Source organism: Rattus norvegicus, chromosome 11 (genome assembly GCF_036323735.1).
Source record: "Rattus norvegicus strain BN/NHsdMcwi chromosome 11, GRCr8, whole genome shotgun sequence".
In the NCBI taxonomy this organism is placed as follows: domain Eukaryota; kingdom Metazoa; phylum Chordata; class Mammalia; order Rodentia; family Muridae; genus Rattus; species Rattus norvegicus.
Genome location: NC_086029.1, coordinates 70728570 through 70738442, shown reverse-complemented (window position 1 = coordinate 70738442; position 9873 = coordinate 70728570). Strand labels below are relative to the sequence as shown.

Here is a 9873-nt window from a genome sequence, read left to right as displayed (position 1 = left end):
TGGGGAAAAGAATTCTCCTAGGAACCAGAATCATCTCTAAATGTTGAAAACCACTGCCCCAGAACATTATGTAAATTTAAATTAGGTGAACTAGCCTTTTCAGTTACAATTAAATTACAATTAGGGCCTTGGAGATTGACACTTTTGGCATCGCAAAGCAAAGATTAGGCATGGCCACACATTACTCCTCCCGCTTCTCACTTGGTGTGAGCGCCCACCGCTGGGTTTTAATGTCCTGAATTATTTGGCCTTTACAGTTTTATATCCTTTGCCACATATTTGTGTATTGAACCTGGAATATTCCACGCAAATGTTTTAAATCCCGTGCAAAACTATTCTACTTAATTCTTTGCATTTCGTATAAAAAACAACTTACAGACATATAAGGTGACTATTACTTGGGTGGAAAGGGCACGTATCAATACATAACATTTTCAACTGAGCAAAAGTAAATCTATGTAGATGAATACATCTTGTAAAATCACATAGCAGACTGAAATTCAATCAAGAAGGAGGGAACCTTTTGACAGTTATGAACATTTATGAATTTTACATGAAGTATGAAATTAAATTTTTAACATTAGTATTAAATTTGGGGTCATTTTTTTGTCTTCCATTAATATATGAGGACAAACTTATATCCCCCAAACTCCCAATTTAACTTTGTTTTGTCTTAAACTGTAACATACACTGTCATTTTTCTGTCTTAGATTCTTGTCATTGGTAGTTTGTGCATCATTTTACATCAGGGAAGATAGATTATTAGTCTTCACATATGTTGGTCAGTCTGATAACTTTCTAATTTTGTGAGTAAATGCTCCTTGGAGTTCAAATAGAAAATTTACCTCCTCAGATATAATGACATAGACACCTGATATGGTTTTCAAAGATCATAATCTATTTTTGAGTCTTATTTGATCTGTAGCAGGCAATAGATAAGTGGTAATTGAGCATATTTTATAGAAAAGTCACGAGGCATATGACCCTTTACTTTCTTGAGAGATAAACCATGTGTGAAAAATGGGGGAGGGGAAAGAATATTGAAAGAAGAGGGAGAGGGGAGGAGATAAAATGACGAAAATATGCACAGTGTGGTGGTTTGGTGTCTTGGTGTGTAGAGAAAACATGAATATATAAAACTATAGTCTTTGAAGACTAGCCTATCAATTGTGCAGAAAAAATAAGTTACTGCACAAGAGATCCCAGGTATGTCTTACACTGCTGGATACTGTGATCCAGTCTGCAGATTTCCTTTGGAACTCTTCCTGTCCCAGGGTGACCATCACAATTCACAGCTGCAGGCCCAGGCACGTTTCATACTGACCACACAGGGAAAACATTTCTTTAGAGTGGTCTCTTCCATGGCTCACTTGTCCAGAAAACCTTCTAGAGAATGAGGCCTCCTGAATTTAGTTTTCTGCTTTGGCATTTTTCAGTGTGATCGGGTCCTTCGTCTTGATACTTTTGGAGGCTTTACATGAAGTGGTATAGCTGGTGTTATCTGTGAGACTGGTGGAAGGAGTTTTGTTACCTTAATTTCTTCCTGTAAAAGAGTTACCTATCAAAGCTATGGTGCATCCCAGTAGTAACCGATTATTTGTTTTGTTGTTTAAGGGTTGTAAAGGATAACTATTCGACTTTTAAAAACATAGAATGTCAAGCTATCACGGTCAACTTCCCCAAACCTGAGAGTGTCATCATTAGAGCCACGTTTGGGTGCATACGTTTTTGTTCTGTTCACCCTATCACAATATCGCCATCAAAAATAGAGCTCTCTGCAATACAGGAATGTTCTGTGTGCTGTTCATTAAGGTCGTCACAAGCTGCACATGGCCACTGCACACATGGAATGTAGCTGGTGTAACTGAAGATCCGAATATGAAGCTTTTTATTAAAGCTAAGGAATGTACAGAGACAAGTATAGCTAGTAACTGCTTTAGTGCGCAGGACCAGCCCTCTCGAGAGGCTGTCTAATAGAGGTCAGGTGACATCAGGAAAGGTCTTGGTCCTTTTTGTACAGGGTTATACTGGCCTCAGTCATAGCAAGGCTGCAGCTCTTGAAAATTGCTGAAGTGAACATTAATGATTTTGTGGCTACAGGTGACAAAGTGTGAGTGCAATGAGTTCTATCAGTATCTCAAAGTTCTGTGTTCCCTGCTGCATTAGATTTTATATTTAATTCTTTGTCTTTTCTTTCATTTTCAGTTCCTTGACCACCAGTCTGTTGCCTGTTTCTGCTCTTCATGTGAGTAAAAGTGGCTTCTTTACCTTTAAGAAAACAAGTGTTAAATTTGTGCAAATGCTGGGTTTTGGTGTCATGTTTCCTAGTTGACTTCACTGTGGTGTCCAGCATCCATGGTTAGTGCTTTTCCTGCTTGGAGCCAAGTCGGGTGGTAAACTGGTAATCTGCCCTCTGTGAGGGAGCGGCAGCCCAGCCATTGTCCTCTGAAAAGCCTGCCCTTTCCCTCCTGCAGCTGCTATTTGCAGAAGTCCTGCTCTTCTGAACTGAAGCTTACAGTCCACAGTCAGATCTCAGCAACAGTTGGGCTTTGCTCCTCTGTCAATCAATCCGCAATTATTTATTCTGCAGTTATTCACTCGTCCCTAGGTCCAACCATTTTTAATTTTAACTTCTAGATCAGAGCTTTCATTTATTGACAAAATTTATAATATCCTTTTACCAAGAAGTACAAGCCTGAAAAGTAAATAGGCTAAAAAATTTGTGTAAAATTATAAAGTCTAGGAAGAAAAATAAAAGAAATCCAGGATTCATATGTGCCTGCAAGTTTATAGAATGTACCATTTATTTTCAGAAAAAAACTGGAAATTTTTTAGGGGAATAAAAATAAGAAATGGGGAAAATGATTTAAAATGAAAAAGAGAACATTTATTATTTAAAGACCAAACCAGGCTGCACTGAGCAGATTTGGATAAATATTACTTTGGACTGCTTATAAGAGATTCTGGGGTAATGAAATCAAATAATCAAGTCACTACCAGAAGGCAGCACCTAAGAAATCCTACAGAGACAGGCAGTCAGTTCATATCCTAAGTAACCATGGGGATCCTGGTAGTTGCATCTTCCTTTGTCCCTTATTCACTTTGTCACCAACCAACCTCTTCAAGTCTTTTCTTCCTCTGTGATTCCTGTGTTGCACTGGTTTGTACGGACAGGGGCAGGAGCGGGGCGACCCACACGTGCGTGGCTTTCACTTTCATTCCTAGAAGCCTGCAGCAAATTTAAGAAAGCAGAATGCAGAGGAAGATGCTAAGGCTAAAGTTGAATGTGACATTTTATCTGGCATAGAAAGGAGATTGATTAGACTCCACAAAGACTGGTGCTGTGTTATACAACAGGGCTCCGTCCTACCTGGCCTTAAGCCTTCTCATTCCCTATTCATTCTCCGTGTTGGTATAGTGGGTCAGCTAATGCTTGGGAGGATGTCAGTGTGCATGCTCATGGTTACCACTGTGTGCCTTCCTATCCTTCCCCTTCGTTACCTAGCACTGCATATTTCTAGTGCTCTGACTGGCAAATCATTTTGTAACAGCTCTTTTGTGTAAAAACAGTTCACATAATAGCTCAGTGTTAGACAAGGCATTAATCCTCACATCACCAAGATGAGTCAGCACGAGGCGATGTACTTCTGCCCGCCTAGCTCAGCTATTATGACGTCAGTGCTTTAGGGCAAGCATCAGGCACAAACTGTATAGGAGACCTATGTTACCTAGTAGAAATCAAGTTGGGAGGCCTCTAATTGAAAGGCTGTGTCGGCCTCGTAAGAAAATGTGAAGCTAATTCTGTGCTACATCAGCAGAGCAGTTTCTGGAGAATTTTTTTTTTTAAAGCAGAGTAAGGCTGGGAAAAAGAAAAACCTGTAACAAGCTAGTAGTCCCTTCATGTACTCATGACCTTGTCCCACCCCCAGTCAGGCTGTATGCTTGCTTACTTGACTTGTTAGAAATCCTCGAGTTGCCTTTATGCCAGCAGGATAACAGGGCCAGTAACAGTCCTGTGTCCTCAAGTGCCCCCACAGACACAGCTGATGGCTCCAGGGGTGGTACTCTAGAGGCCGATCAGAAGCAAAGGAAAAGTTCCTTGGGAACAAACCAGAACATTATCCCCCCCAGTGCCTCTCATTCCCGAGTGCCTCCTCAATGACCTCCTCTGGACAGGTGCAGAACTCAGCCTGTTTGACCTTCTGTCCTTGGCACTGCATCCAGTGTCCGAATCTGGAATTGACCCAGATTTAAATAGGAGTTGAATAGCTGCCACGATTTCCTGCAAGAGTTTTCTGTCCCATTATTCTTCAGCAGAAACAGAAAGGAAAACTCCACAACCTACTATGCTGCCTCAAAGCAGATGACACAGATAGCCCTGTTTGGGAAGCCCAGTTTGTGTCAGCGAGGCTTCTCTGAAAATCAGACCCAGATATGAAGTTCTCTTGACAGTCCTTTACAATATTAAAAGTTAATCATCAGCGGGGTGATAATGTGATACTGACATTCTCTGTCATTCTCTGTCAAAAAAAAAATACTGCGTCACAGCCTCCATGCCTCCCCGCCCCAGCTCACTCTCGCCCAAGCCGGTCACCAACCCCTGTGATGACTACCGCAAAATGCCTTAGTGCTGGAATTTTCCACCTTCATTAGATTTCTAGTGGTCTCCTCCCATGCTTCTAAGAGCCACTACTACTGCTTGGCTTGGTTTTGATTAATTATGCACACTTCTTTATTTAGTTTTCAGTCAACAAACGTTTATAGAAAGCCTGTAACAGAGCTTGGTTCTGGGAACTCCAAGATAAATGAGAAATGCCACCTTTCATTAAGACTGGCACAGTCTGGGGTTGAGGGGACAGCTCATGCTAGAGTACTTGTAGTAGAGCTCAGTGAAGTGGAGCAGGAGTGCAGGCCTGGGCTTGCCGCATAGCAATACAAAAAGAGAAAGAAGAAAGCCCTCAGTGTTCTAGGGAAGATGACCATGTGGGTAAAGGCTGTTTGTGAAAGGCACTGGAATGCAGGTATCTTCAAGTGCCTACCCATACAGAAGGTTCAAGCTGACTCACGAACTGAAAATAGTTACTAGGGGTTTACCAAGTGGGCACAGGAGGAGAGAAAGAAAAGGGTTCGTTGTCAGAGAAGACAAGAGCATTTAAAGGTGAGGTGGCATCAAGTAACAGCCAGATCTAGCTACTGAGTTCTCTGGTGTGCTACAGTGTGCTAGACGGGAGTCAAGTGAAGGGGCCTCTGATGCCAGGCAAAGGAGTTTAGAATTGATCTTGCACCCCTGCAGATATTTTAAAGAAACCTAAGGAAACTGCACGAGGCCTGAACTGTGCAGTGGGTGGAGACGAGAGGTCATTTCAGAGTGCTGACTCAGGCATTAATATTTGCGTAACTCAGGCATATCTTTGCCCTGCTGCACAATGCTTGCCTTGCCCTCTAGGAGAAATGCTGATGTGATTGTGGTGTCAAACTTAAAGCCAAACATCCTGACAGGCGCCCCACTGAAGGCCTCAGTCGAACATCGCACTGAGCTCCTCCTACTAGTCCTGAGATACACAGGGTTCTTCTGCCCGCAGAGAGCAAGGGATAAGAGGAAAGAGAATATAAGAGACAAAAGCATTTTTAAATAATGGCTCTCTAAAGTCAATCAATCCCCGATTTCCTGTCATTTTTCCATTGCTGCCTTTTTCTAAGCAAAATTTCTAAGCCATTGAACTGAATTGCAACTTATACACAGCCGGGTGTTGAAACAATTCAGTATATTCACTCCTTCTCTCTGAATTAGAGTTCACCATAAGTGTGCTTTTCTCTCGTTCACTTTGGGCTGCCAGGACAATTTAAAGGAGAATTTCAGCAGCTTGTGTCTCACGTACCATGTTCTCTTTGCAAACTGGAGTATATGCGTGGGTGTGTTTAAGTTGTCTCTATATTGCTTTCTAGAAAGGTTTGAGAAGATGTACAAGATGAAGAGTAGGGACCTATTAAAAACCCAGATCCCCCAGTGACCTGAGTGCAGAACGTAGGCTGGTGATCAGATGGTCAATTATGTGTTTGTCAAAACACAGTGGGCTGCATTCCAGACTGCCAGCTTTGGAGGCCCAGCTTCTGCCAACCAAATGTCATCTGGGAACATGCAACACTGGGCACTGTGAAGGAGTTTGAAATAGACCATGCCACAGCCAACCTACTGCCAGTCTTATAGCACCAATATGGCGTGCACAGCCGGGCCCCACGTTTCAGAGCTCAGGAATTCACTGTACTCCATTCAAGGGGTCAGATGGGTTCATGTTTTCAAAGCCTATGTTCCCTGGTTTGAACACTGCGACTTGTTCCTCAGCAATTTCCAAGGGATTTTTCCCGTCACATCTCTGTGGAAACCTCTCTTTCTGTGGTGCTTATGAGAGCCTTGTTAAATGTCCCAGAGGAGAGGGGTAAAAACAAACCAGCTCTCACAATGACTGTGACTCTTATAAGGGATTCCAAATCTAAGGAAATTACATTAAAGGTGCATAGCTTTTAAAATATCAGGAACCACCTTGGCAACTTATAAAAAGCAGAAGGGCTTTGCCTATTTTATAAAGTGATTTGCATATACCTGCATAAATAATGTCCCCACCTGTACTTTTATGCATTTAGGTTGAATAAATTAAATTCAGTGATCTTTAAAATATTCTGTGTCTTTCATTGCTCAGACACCATTTCCAAGAGCCTCTGTCTTCACCCCGCCCTGCCCCGTGATCGTAGTGCCTGTTTGTTCGTTCATCTCTTGGCTAATTCTGAGAACTAAAGTACACTGCACACCAGTCTACAACAACCAGAAACAGTATCGTCCTCTGCTTGAACTTCTCTTTCCCTTGCTATCATGGGGCCACGTGTTACTTATTTTCACAAGTCAGTGGAAGAGTATACTATTAATGTGAAAGCAAAGCCCGAGAAGGGATAAACACACAGTTCAGAGATGTTAGCCTTACAGCATGGTTATATTAGCCTTCCTTTCTTCCCTTCTCCCTTCTTTAGCTCCCATGCTGTTTCTCTGTCTCTCATAAGGTCTCATTATGTAGTACTGGGCTGCCGTAATTGGATTCATCCTTGCTTTCCTTGGCCATCGCCATGATCTTTCAGAAACTGCCTGTCTACCAACTCCTATCAGTTATAACGTGGGTCTTCACATCCAAGCCTGCTCAGTAGAGCAGCCATAGCCACATTCACCTACAAGATGCTCAGCATGTGCTGCTGTTTGAGAACAATCGTATTTGATGGAACTAAAATGCACAGTTGTTGTGCTTGCTTGTAATAAAGGAACTTGAGGTTGAGTTTAAAAAAGAAGTTAAAACTATTGAGTGTTTTTTATATGCATGTAAGACTATAAATGACTAAATTCCAAATGGAATGCTATAATCCAGAAAGTTTTATAGGTTTTAATCTCAAAATTGTGCCTTTTTAGCTGAAATTTTTCATGTAAAATACGATTTGACTGGATCTTGAAAAATGAATAAAATGTAAAAAGGAAAAAAAAGTAAGATAATGATATTTGAAGCAAAAACATAACCTGAATGTTGGAATCTTGAAGTGGTCCTTAAGTAACACTGGCTTTCCTCAGTCAAGATCTAAGACTTGATCTTAGAAGGAGAGGAAGATAAAAGGCCTAAGAAGTAACCCACCAGCTAAAAGCATCAGTAGAGCAAGCTTTGCTGCCTACATTCAATCCCCAGAACCCATATACAGGCGCAGAACAGCACCTCCTCCACAGTCATCCTCTCTCTCTCTCTCTCTCTCTCTCTCTATCTATCTCTCTCTATCTATCTATCTCTCACTCTCTCGCTCTCTTGCTCTCTCGCTCTTCTCTCTCTCACACACACGCCATATACATGTATACAATAGAAATTAATTAATACACAAGTAAAATTTCAAACAATAAAAATGGTAACAGAAAATAATTTTATAACTGCTGGTTGGAAAGTGTAACATAGTGGTTAAGTCAAAACGAGCTCTTGACCCTCATGCCATCACTTTAAACTTTTAAAAACATGAGAAAATATATGAAGATAAGAAAGCACCTTGTCAAGTCACTAATTTCACTAGTGTGAGTAGGAAAGAAAGAAGAAAGATACTAAAATCCTGCCCATACACAGTTCGATATCCCGTTGGATCCGGTTTGAAACGCAAACCAAGGACTATCTTATTAATAGGATGACTCATCTCTGCAGAGCAGAATAAAAAATAAGGTAAGAAAGAGGCAAGACAGGGTTAGAAAACTAATTTGAAAACTCGGTATAAAGAAAGTACATTCTTACTAACCCCCAGAAAGCCTGAAAAGTGGAGAAGTAAGGAAGATAGAAACCTGAAACTAGAACCAGTAGGACAAGCAGAGTCCCATTTGTCTAAGGGGATACCCTGGGGTCACAATCAGGAGCTCTACTGTTTGTCCCAGATCTATTGCTTGAGGGCTTTTCAGAGTCTCCACCTTGCTTCAGTTACTTGAAGGAAGCAAGCAAAAATCAAGTTGATTAACTAAGTAAAACCTATTGGAAGAAAAATACAATGCTTGTATCTCTGCTTAAACCAATAATAGCAGTATTTCCTGAATGGCTGCCTTGCTTTGGATAGTGTGCTGTTTAAATCAGTTATCGGATTTAACTTTTTAAAGCACACTATTAAGATATGTTCTTACTATAATTGTACAAATGAGGAAAACTGAGATTTACCAAGTTTGATTAATTTTTCCACAAATACTTAGTAAGTGTTAGAGATAGAACTTGAATTGGGACCATCTGTTCTTAAAATCCAAGGCCAAATTTCATTCAGCACAGGCAAGTGTCTACTAACATTACAGAGATAATGGTGATGAAAACAGACATTGTCACTCCTGGACCTTACAATCTGAGGGATATAGTGTAGATAGTGATTACATGGTCAGACAGATTATACACTTTCAACCTGCGCTTACCTCAGGAGAGGAAAGTACCAGATGCTCTAAGAGCAGCATCTAAAGAGTGTGGAAATTTCCAGACTCCTTCCTGAGGAAGCAGCATCTGATCTAGTATCTGGAGATACAAAGCAAGGAGTGAGGTTGGTAGTAGGAAGGAGTCCAGGAAGGGGACCCACACATTTAAAGGCCCTAAAGAAGAGGGCGAAGAGAACAACCCAATCTACAAATGAAAATGTACCCAGGGCTTGATGATCCTAGGTCCTTTGGAACCATATCAAAGATTTTGATCCTTTTATAAAAAGGATATTTGGAAAACAAACTTAAGAAAGAGCATGTTTTGATTTCTTTTTAATTTTATTTTAGAAAGATTTGGGACTTTTGAGAATTATAAATACACTCATGTAAAAAAAAGTTTGTATAGCTATTTTATTGGTAATTCTCCCCAATAGGAAACCATCCAATCACCTTCAGTGGATGAGTGCTTAAGCAAACTGTTGCACATACATATGAGATGCGTACATCACTAAAACGGAATGAGCAGCTTGAGTAAATTTCAAGGATATTTCATGAAGTAAAATCTAAAATGGCCAATGTCAAGATAGCAAACTATTATCTATACACAGAACTCTCATACTGACAACATTATAATGCTGGAGAACAAAGTTGTGGTTCATAGAGTCAGAAAAGGGAACAGGGTGAATGCGGTCATGGCCATAAAAAAAAGTAGGAAGACATTTGCAGTAGACGAGAGGTACCAACTCCAGGTCATCGGTGTGTGGTGGTAAAAGATGCTGTTGGGATGAATAAAAAATGCCTAAATGGAGGTCTTGATTAAGAAGCACAAAACAAAAACTTAAGCAACTTTTACTGTTAGCTGGGAGAAAGAATAAAATCAGTAACATACATGTGGGGTAGGGAAGAACTGAAGCAGTTGTGGG

General features: G+C 40.8%; 1 protein-coding gene across 1 annotated transcript in view; it reads left to right on the top strand.

Moving 5' to 3' along the window:
• The window catches only part of Zbtb20 (zinc finger and BTB domain containing 20), a 739030-nt gene that overhangs the window by 558597 nt on the left and 170560 nt on the right, over positions 1–9873 (top strand). The window contains 1 exon segment of the mRNA NM_001105880.2: positions 2206–2245. The gene's annotated coding sequence lies outside the window, so the exon portion shown is untranslated.